This window comes from Monopterus albus, unplaced genomic scaffold (assembly GCF_001952655.1).
Source record: "Monopterus albus unplaced genomic scaffold, M_albus_1.0 scaffold66.1, whole genome shotgun sequence".
NCBI lineage: Eukaryota > Metazoa > Chordata > Actinopteri > Synbranchiformes > Synbranchidae > Monopterus > Monopterus albus.
In genome coordinates, this window is record NW_018127946.1 from 516,361 (window position 1) to 525,383 (window position 9,023).

The following is a 9,023-nucleotide window of genomic DNA, read 5'->3' on the forward strand; positions in this document are numbered from 1 at the left end:
GTTAGAATGAAGCTCTCTGGTTTTATCATTCTGAAATAATTACAGACTATTTGGAGTTATGAGGGGTGCAAAGTTAATCTAGAGGTACCCAAGATTAAACACTAAATGGCTGGAAATGAGCAAAATGAGCAGCCATAGGCTCTTTAACCACCTTTGATAAACTGCTTGTTATGTAAACAAGAAATTTTGTTCTGAAAAGTAAAAATATAGAAGTAATTATTCAGACCTGTGTAAAAAGATGCAAACTTAAGACTGTTGTAGTTGTTAACTTTAAGCTAACACAAATGAGATGGTACAAAACTGACAAGTAAGACAGCAGGCCTGATTTTTTTTAGATATGTTAATGTCTAAAAGGATGCAAGTTAAATATTTTTCTTTACTGTTTTGTTTATTCATTCATTCATTCATTCATTTTCTACCGCTTAGTCCCTGAACGGGGTCACGGGTGGGGCCGGAGCCAATCCCGGCCGGCAATCGGGCGAAGGCGGGGTACACCCTGGACATGTCGCCAATCCATCGCAGGGCTAACACATAGACGAACAACCACACATACACGCACGCACTCCTATGGGCAATTTAGAGACACCAATCAACCTAAGCTGCATGTCTTTGGACTGGAATGAATGAATGAATTGTTTATTCAGATAATACAAAATCCAGATTTTTTTTACAACAATAATATAACATTCATTGCAATGTTGTCCTTGTGAAAAGCTCAGGTGGCACTGTTTTACAGTATTTAGGACAGGATTAGGTCAGGTAATAAACTGAACTGAGTGACATTTTTTGCTGGCATGTGACTTTTTGTATAATATTTTGTTATAATTTTATATCACACATCCATTGTCAGTTAGAATTTTAGTTATTTCTAAGTAGCTTCAGTTAACCAAACTAAATTTCTTCCTAGAGTAATAATAATGATAATAATAATAAACTTTATTTCTATAGCACTCAACAACTCGTAGGAGCCCAGAGTGCTGTACAACAGAGCAAAACTACAAACAAGTAAAATCACAAAATCAAAATAAGACTGCAAACATAAAAAAACAACTAATAAATAAGAACCAGAGGAAACCCAGAGCAAATTTCAGAGTCTGGGGCCATATGTAGCAAAAGATCGGTCACCCCATTTTTATACCACGATTGCGGGACAACCAAAGACAATGTTCTGAAGAGCACAGGGCTCTTCGTGGCACGTAAATTGATAGCATGTCAGACAAATAAGGTAGAGCCAGGCCAGAGATGGCCTTAAAAACAAATACCAGAGTCTTAAACTTAATTCTATACGCGCCAATGAAGGGAGCAGAGAATCGGGATAATGTCAGCAAACCTGGGCGCATTGACTAGAAGCTGGACTGCTGAATTTTGAACTAATTGCAATTTCCGGAGCAAACACTGAGATACCCCCGCATAAAGGGCATTACAATAATCCAAACGCGAGGTAATAAAAGCATGAATGGTTATCTCCAAGTCTGCATGTGATAAAAAAGGTTTCATCTTTATTAAAAGTCTTAAATGAAAGAAACAAGTCTTAACTACGGTCCTAGTCTGCTTCTCAAAGTTAAAATTACAGTCCAGGTTTTTACTGAATTGGAAAGTGGGAGGGCAGAGGCACCGAAACTGGCTGCATCTGCATTCGGGTCAGGACTGATAAGAATATATTCAGTTTTACTTTCGTTCAGATAAAAAGAGAAGAGTAAAGGGGCCAGGATTGAACCTTGAGGAACACCTGAGGTGAGCGGTGCTGTATTAGAAACGTAGTCAAGATTAGGTTTTTTGAGAAGCGGTCAGACTATCGTGTGTTTAAGTGCAGTTGGGACCATACCCACACCAAGGCAGAGATTAATAAAAGTAACAAAGGAGGGGCTGAGAATATCAAAGACCGCCTTGGTGATTCTAGCAGGAAGCAGGTCCAGAGGCGACAAAACGGGATTTAAATGACCCATACATTCCTTTAGCTGCAGCAAAGAGATCGGAGAAAAGGAGTCAAAAATGTGTGAGGACTGCAATACTGGCAGTGTATAAGATAACGGCCCAGGAGTGCTTTGCCTAAGGGCCGCAATCTTATCACTGAAGTAGCTCTGAAATTGATTGTAGAGAACAACAGAGCCTTCCATGGGCAAGGCCCCAACAGGGTTTATGACAAGAGTGTATCGTTTTAAACAAAATTCTTGGGTTTCGGCTGTTATTTGCTATATTCTTAGCCAAATATTGGGTCTTAGCCTTTTTTGCAGCCTCCTGATAGGCACAGAGGCTGCTTCTCAGAATGTGTAACGAGGCGAGCAAGCCGTCTTTCTTCCATTTTCATTCGGCTCATCTGCAGCTCCTACGTAAGGCCCAGGTGGTGTCGGTTTGCCATGGAACAGTGGTATTTCCAGCCCTTCTCATCCTAAAGGGGGCAACAGAGTCCATGATCCGGGCACAGGTAGAGTTTAAAAACTGACGCCAGGCCTCCACCTCTACCAGAGAGGCGTGGGTAGTTAAAAAATAAATAGTCAGCTGGTAAAAGCTCAGACAAAGGAGTATCATCACTATGGTTTAGTCAGGTTTCCGTGATTAAAAACATATCCAAATCAAGGGAGGAAATATGGTCATTTAAGATGAAGGTTTTGTTGTTGAGAGATCTAGCACTGAACAGAGCAACCTGAAGCAGGCTAGGCTGCACCTGAAGGCCAACAGTGCAGATCACTGGACGAAGATTGGCATGGAGACAGCGTCGGGTAGAACATTTCACCAGCCGAAACTGTGGATGAGGAAAATCGCCAGCAGGGCCAATGGGTTGAAGGAAGCAGTAGTTGAGAACAACAGACCAGCTTGCGTCAAGGTAGCCGCGCACCCGAGGATCCCTCAGTTCCATCGAAAGGTTCTGACAGAATCTCAATCTGACGTGGAGGCCTGCTGTCCTGCTGCGTCGTCTACGGCATGGTCTAGCAGGTAGAGAGTAGTGAAGGCGTTGAAGACAGGGTGGTATGGATGTTAGCCAATGAGGTAGGGGCTTAGACTGCCAATTCCAACAGCAATTTGGGCAGTTAAACATTGAGTTATGTATTTCTAACAAAGTCCGGCAACCATACACCAGAGTAGGGACAGCGGAGGAGACTTCCAACATAGCAAAATAACAAATACCTAGGAGGAACAGACGGCAGGCCAAATACAATGGCACCATCTTGAACCTATAGTTAGAGACTGGTAATGAGCTCTAGCCCTGCTGTAGGAGGAAAAATCATTTTCTCAGTAGAGTAGCTTTGCTGTAGTTCAATGCCTTTCAGTGAGAAGCAAAGTGCTTTCAAGGTAGCTTACCCAGCACTGCCCCTTCTAATGGCTCATGTTAGAGTGGACATGGTATGATCTACTAAGGCCAGAAATGTGAAACTATATATTCATTTATTATTGCAATTACACAGGATATGCTAAATTTTTGACCCCCTCAAACTGCTTTTGAGCAGGGACTTTTCAATTCAAGTTTCAACTCTGAGGGCGCTTCTGTTAGTAGGAAGAGGGTTGTTTCCACACTCCAGGGGCCAAAACAGTAAAGACTCAATAGCAGCTAACAGCTTACAATGAGTCCACATCTGAGATGTGGGGGAGTCATTGGAGTTAAAAGCATTGGTACTGTCACGTCTGCAGCTGGCACCTCCACCTCCTCACGTGACGAGACATGCCCAGCACAGCTGACTGCAATCTACCCGGCCCCACTTAAGCTGAACACTGGCGTGTTCCCGTCACCAGGACGTCGCATGTTCTTTACAGAACAAACCGTGGCTCCCTTCTCTTTGATCCTCGTCTTGTGACTACAACTCACCTTATTCTTCCTCACTCAACTCAGAATCCATTCCTCCCAACACATACATACTGTATATACAATAAACACTCCTCTCTCTCTGACGCCTTGATTCTTTTCCTCTGTACTCTCTCTACCTCCGGTGCCACATTCTTGGTTGCGGCCAGTTATTCTCCCAGCCACTAAGTCAACTCTCTCCCCTCTGATGAGATCTGTTGTGTCTGTCTATTGTTCCCATCTCCCCGGTACGTCAAATCTGAGTGTTGTTATTTGGGTCCACCTGGCTACTGGCCACTGGGCCTATCAGGTATAGAAGGTGGGTGGGTTGGGGAACTTCCGCAGATAGATATTCACAGTAATGCCGGTACATTTGAAAAATGCATCTTTATTACACTGGCAAAAAATAGATCTTTTCAAAAATGCTGTCCAAAGTGGAAAACAGCTTCATGCAATGGCTGGCCAGGTGTGTGGAGGTAATGTCACATTTATGCTTAGGAGGAAGCAAATTGGAGGACTAGAAAACTGAGGCATACAATGAACATGAAAGCTACAGAGAAAGTACATCACAGAATCTGGCAATGAGACAAAGGAACAGAGCAGTAAATATACAGTTGGAGTATAACAGGTGAGTGAAGACAGGTGTGTGTGTGTGTGTGTCAGGACTGAATAGAAGGAATGAGTGGCAGATGTGTGGAGCAGTGTCAAAAAGACCAGTAAAATGGAGGTCTAGTAAACACAGGAGGCCTATTAGGCATCCACAGAGGAGCAGGTCTGAGAGAAGACTTCTTATAGTGAGCAGTCAAATCAGACGCACCCCAAAGGAAAAGAAGAATCGCAACAGGCCCAGTCTACAAGACAAGAACCAGGATTAAACATCAACTATTCCACCCGTATATCTCCAGTACCAGGCATAATACAGCCAGAGAGAGACCTGGGTTGAAGAATGAAGAGGAATGGCAGCGAGAGGAGATGGAGGTTTGACTGAAAAGTGATTTTGATATGTTAAAGCAGCATATGTAAATGCAATATTAACAATCATAATCGCTGAACAAAAATAAGATTTAAAATTGTGATTTACTCTTTGAATGCACAAATGTCACAGTTAAAGCATGACAAAATCATAATGACAATTATTTTACTGTTTAGAAATTATAAGTGATGGTCTTATCAAAGGTACTGGAATTTTAACAGGCTGATTTAAAATAAATGTACTGTATGACTGATGTATACTTAAGTTATTACTCTTCCACAATGGCATAAAAGCTAGATCAATTCCCAACAAATTCAGTGTGATATTAAGCAATTAGTGTCAGTGCAGTTTGATTTTTAAGCTATTACAGACACCAAATACTACCCTTTCTGATGGCCATCAAATTCTGACTTGCAAACTGAAACTTGCTTTGTTCATTTCAAAAATTTTGGCACAGAAAGACTTTCACATAAACCCAGTGGAGAAATCTGAGAGTGCAGACTCAGAAACAAGCACACGTGTGGCCTGGATCATGCTTTCAAACCTGATTCTGTGCTTACGAATCTGTGTTTGCGCACTCTCAAATGCTGAGTTGCTTGAAAAGTGATTTGTGCACCCTCAAACATTTCGCCAGGGATTTACTGTACTTGCATAGACATAAACTGAGAAAGGTATCTAGAAGAATTAAACACTGAAATGTTGTAATTTCATTGGATGCAAATTTTAGTGGAGTTAATTGTGATCGAACAACTCCAATGAACAGCACAGTGAAATAAAAGCAGGGTTTTTTGTCACAGACTAAAATGTACACAGTTAATACCATCTTGAAGCTCCCTGGGTTTCTTCTCCATGCAGCTGGACCCACCACCTTTCAACAAGACAGGAGAACTTCAAATTGCCAGTGGTACCATGGTTATTACAGGTAATTCCAGGTTATTAATGCCTAATGTGTCAATCACATGTGGTACAGTATGTCACTCCTTCATTATCCTACCCAGAATATTTTCTCTCTCTTGCCATTTCTAGTTTTTATTATTGTCTCAATCCCCCCTCATCCCCACTGAATCACTTCCCTTTTTGTCTGCCTGTGTCTTTTTTTGCGCATTCTCTCAGGCACTGTGATTTGAGCTACTGTGATGGAATTGGAGCTGGGAGAGAGACAAACAAAAAATCAAGTGTTCTTCTCCTTAAAGAAATAATAATAATAATAACCATGACTGTTTTATAAAGCCAGTTTAGGTTAACTGGTAATAAGGGAAGCTGCAAACAGTAGAAAATGGGATTATTTTTTTTTTGCGTTCTGCAGACACAGTGTGTCAAAAAACTGGTGAATGACCTGAAACTGGGAGCAGTTACATGTGGTGACAGAATAAAGGTTGTAGACATGTAGCCAGGTCTGGATCACAATCACAATTCACTATTTTAGGAGAGTTATGTAATGTTCAGCCACAAAAGTAAGTATTATCAACTAGTGTAGACAATTAGTAAGGACTGTCTTTGTTTTGACAGAAGTTAATATGCCGGTTTCTTCTGCTATTATGAAAGTTATTTCACTTAAAGTATAACACAAACTATTTGTCAATTGCAAATGAGAACTAACTTCTTCTGAAAGTTCTTAAAACAACCTGTGTTTAGGTGCAGTCTTGAAGTTAAAGGAAGTGTTGTGGTGCTCCTGTAGAAGAAGCTGGCTGTAGTCACAATTCTAACCATGTCCATAACCATGACCTTTCCACTAAGCGACTATTTGTCAGTGCCCAAAGTCAACCATAAAATACTTAATGGGCTGCAGAACTGAAATCGCTAATACAAGTCATGTTTGTAATGCTGTCATTTTGGAAGGCAATGACAAACGACCTGTTTTCTCATTTTGGTGCTGAGGACATGTTATGTTAGAGTCTTGGAGGGACACAGTTTACCTCTACTTGGACCTTGCCATCCTGAGAACATAAAGGAAATCTTAGACTGTCCCTGCACTAAGCTGTCTACATGATTACACAATTATAGAATGATACATTTTTGGACTAGGAATATGACAGCCTACATGTTGGTATTTGACAGATCACAGCCTACCGTGATTCATGACTAGGAGGTGCCAGGGAATGTAAACACAGAATAGTGTCTGTGGTGTGCGTGATACTGGCTGCTTGTGTTCGGGAAAGCATAAAAAAGGGTGTGGGGGTGTGGCAGCAGTCTGTGTTGTCTGTTCTTCATGGAAAACGTGAAGTAGCAGCTAAAAATAAATGTTTTAAGCCGGTAGTAAAACCGAAAACTAGCTGGCTAGCCCTGATAGGGTAGCTATTTCACAAGGATGACTTTGAAAGTCACTATGCTAATGTTAACTCCATCACTGTGATATTTAATGAATATGATTCTATTTCAAATAGGCTTTGCCTTCTAAGAGCTGTCCCCAGTCAGGTTCTGTGGTGGCATAAATGCCAATGTGACCTGAGTTCGGCTCCCTCTTTTTCTTCAAGAACTAGTCCTAGACAACCATGTCTGAAGAGCAAAGATCTTCGAACGCTGGACTCCAGCGCCACACTGCCATTACCGTTTGCCTGGGCTGCGATATGGGCTTGATCATGCCCAGCAACCCACACCTCCACTGCAAGGCCTGCCTCGGCATGGAGCACGCCGAGCTGACACTCTCCGTCTGGGCTGCTTGCCCTTTCTTTGCTTGCTTGCCTACAGCTGAGAAGCAGTGCTGGGCTGAGGTGTTTGCAGCCATCAGAGAGCGTGACCCTGACCTTTTAATGCTAGATCATGTACGGACTTGACAACTTTTAAATCATTGGTTAAAACATATTTATTCACTTTGGCTTTTAATACATAGTATTGTCTGATGCTTCCTTCTTTTAACTGTTGATTCTGTTAAGTTTGTGTCTTTATGTTCCTACAGTATGTTGTTTTATTTCTCTATTTGACATTATTTATTTTGGTTTTTACATTGCATTGTAAAGTACTTTGATGTGCTATATAAATAAATTTTGATCGATTTGGAATTTTTTTTGATGACGGCAGCTGGGCAAACCGTGGTGACTCTCTTGGAGGATAACCCCCTGGAGTTCCTCAGTGTGGTCAGAGCAGAAGGGCCTGAGTCAGTTGGCTTGCTTCCTTCCATTGATGGCTCCTCCAGCTCTCCCAGTGACCCATTGGTCGACATGGATGCCGGCGAAGACGAGCCCCCTCCGGTGCAGCAGCATGCTCCCGCCACTGACCCGCCTCCCGTCTTTGCTCCGCAATCTGCCTAACATCATTAGCAAGGTGATAGATCGCAAGGGGATCCATCTCCCACCGGAGGCCCCAACTCCTCCCCCATCTAACATGATGGGTGATTTCTAACAGATGGAGCAGCAAGCCAAACGAATCCTCATCTGGCCCAAGTTTCCTGCCATCCTCCCATTCTTATCGGAGGTGGCTGAGTGGCCCTCCAGTCGCTCACTTTGAGCCAGTCACTAGGGAATGGGCCCCACAGACCTCTGTTTCAGAATCAGAATCTAGTTTATTGGCCAGGTGTCTCGGACACATGAGGAATTTGACTCTGGTACATCGGCTCTTAATGTGTATGTACATATCCCCATGCAAGGGGCAAGTAAACAGTAAACTAGCATAAGGCTGTGTAATATAACAAAACAAGCAGTATTAACAAGCAACAAACAGTGCAAACAATGCAAAATAAGCGGTATAAACAGGCAGTAAGCAATGCAGACAGACAAAGGAATGTTCACTGAAATGAGATAAATAGGAATAAAAACAGAATACTTAAAACTAGGGACCTGTATGAAGCTGACCCCCTTAAATTTTTCACTCTTTGTTATATTGCAGCCATATGCTAAAATCATTTATGTTCATTTTTTTCCTAATTAATGTACACACAGCACCCCATATTGACAGAAAAACAGAATTTTTGAAATTTTTGCAGATTTATTAAAAAAGAAAAACTGAAATATCACATGGTCATAAGTATTCAGACCCTTTGCTGTGACACTCATATATTTAACTTAGGTGCTGTCCATTTCTTCTGATCATCCCTGAGATGGTTCTACACCTTCATTTGAGTCCAGCGGTGTTTGATTATACTGATTGGACGTGATTAGGAAAAGCCACACACCTGTCTATATAAGACCCTACAGCTCACACTGCATGTCAGAGCAAATGAGAATCATGAGGTCAAAGGAACTGCCTGAAGAGCTCACAGACAGAATTGTGGCAAGGCACAGATCTGGCCAAGGTTACAAAAAAAAATTCTGCTGCACTTAAGGTTCCTAAGAGCAC